This window comes from Rhagoletis pomonella, unplaced genomic scaffold, assembly GCF_013731165.1.
Source record: "Rhagoletis pomonella isolate Grant_MI unplaced genomic scaffold, Rhpom_1.0 Rhpom_scaffold_03087, whole genome shotgun sequence".
NCBI classification, from domain to species: domain Eukaryota; kingdom Metazoa; phylum Arthropoda; class Insecta; order Diptera; family Tephritidae; genus Rhagoletis; species Rhagoletis pomonella.
In genome coordinates, this window is record NW_023461640.1 from 22,209 (window position 1) to 24,252 (window position 2,044).

General features: G+C 31.1%; 1 long non-coding RNA gene across 1 annotated transcript; it reads left to right on the forward strand.

Annotated features, from left to right (window-relative positions):
- The first annotated feature begins 428 nt into the window (after positions 1–428).
- Positions 429–1,984, forward strand: LOC118753936. The gene is made up of 3 exons (XR_004994850.1): positions 429–514; positions 1,238–1,391; positions 1,455–1,984. It is a non-coding gene; the product is annotated as an uncharacterized LOC118753936 (long non-coding RNA).
- The last annotated feature ends 60 nt before the right edge of the window (positions 1,985–2,044 follow it).

The following is a 2,044-nucleotide window of genomic DNA, read 5'->3' on the forward strand; positions in this document are numbered from 1 at the left end:
TGCCGAAATACATTCCAATCTATTGCGCAAGATATTGCAAACAGGTTTAAAGATGACAAGGTAAATTATTTATTCATTACAAAACTATTTTCTAAATTTTCACCTATTTTCAGTCGATTTACTACCACAAAGATCCTATTACCTTGAGACCAGCAGGCCGCTTGTACGATAAATATTACAACACATTGAAGAGATTGAGGAAATCCGGTGAATTAGTGGACCCAGAAAGTTCAACTCCTGAGGCATCACCGACAGAAGAATATACATTTACTTTCGAGGATGAAAAATGTAACGCCACCACAATAGCTTTTGTTTTGTAATTATTTCATATTTTTTTATGCAGCTGCCTATGACTGGCTCAAACTTTTTGATTCGCCGTGGAGCACAGTTGAAGCAAATTGGAAAAAAAACCTTCAAAATCAGACGACAAGAAATTTTGAACTCAAGTGGTAGCACATCAGCGAAAACTTTACGGGCCTGGAAACTTTTTTCCCATTCATGTGGATACAATCTGGTAAATGGATTTCTTAGTTTTACGTTTAAACTTGTCAGAATTGGTTGACTAGTTTGAATTTACAATCAAATGGGTCATATTAATAAAAAAAAATGATTTTTCTCAAATTTGACATCAATTTGTATGAAAAAACTTTCAAAATTTGAGAAAATATTTCGAAAAAGCATTTTCTTTTTTATTAAATGACGCAATAAATACAAAAACTTCCTCTTGAAATACTATCATATATGAAAGTAATGCGTCATATTAATAAAAAAAGCAATTGCTTTTTCAAAACCTTTTCTCAAATTTTGAAAGTTTCTTTATACAAATTGATGTCAAATTTGTGAAAATTTGAGAAAAAACAAAAACCTTTTTTAATCATATGACCCAATATTTAAAGGCACGGCTGCAAACCGGTTCTGAATCGGGTTTTGGACCGAACCACTGCTGTGAAACCCAATCAACTTTCATATAATAATAGATATGCAAGTTGGAAGTAGCTCAAAAATTTCCCTGAATTTTCCTTTTTTTGCTTAGAGGGTGTTGATCAATTTCTTCCATAAAATACAAAAAAATAAATATATACATTTTGCATTTCTCTTTCAAAAAAAATCGGAAAACTTAGAAAAATGTTTGAGCTAGCTCCAACCTTCACAATATTATTCTTTAGTCGGTTGGCTGTAAAAATGGTCGCTACAGAATTTAAAACTCAAAATTTAATAATGCTTTCCTTTATTGCAGATTGATATTGACTTCAATGCTCTACATCAGAATTGCTCACAGCTAACAGAGAAATGGCAAGGTTTTAGAACAAAAATTATATCAATTTTGAATAAGAGGGTAAAGGATATTCAAAATCTTCAGCACTTGAAAAAAGTTAATGAGATTGATAAAGGTTTGTTAACATTGGTAATAATAAGATTAAATGATTTTTATAATAAATATACTTTTATTAAAGGTTCAGATCAACTTATAGCATTGTTACTGCACGTTGTACTACGACCTAATATAAAGCGGAAGGCAGGTGACAAAACGATTTTTAGAAGTACTATCAAAGATTCTCAGCTCTCGTTTTTACTACAAGTTAGTACTGTGAACGATGTCGAAAATAAATTGGATAATCTGAAAAAATCACTCTATGCACGCGGTGAGACATTGCAACCACTAATTATCGCAATTGGCAGTGATTTAAGTAATTGCAAATTTTATGTTTACTATGACGACATTAAGTATGAGCTTCCTTAATTTTTAAGCGCTTTAGACATATGTTTTAAGACTTTCCATGTATTACATTTAAAATATCCACAGGATAGCATTGAGTTTTGGACGTTTGTCCAAAGATATTTTTATTCCATTGAATTGACTGAAGATAAAACTTCTCCAAATGTCCTTTGTTTGCTGAGGGACTTAATTTAATTTATTAAGTATAGATACGTAGTCACATAAATCTTAACACCTTCAATATTCAATAATTATTATTAAATATTATATATGTAATAGTTATTCATGCCTATTACGGTATCCGACGAATGCCATCCGCGGGGAATG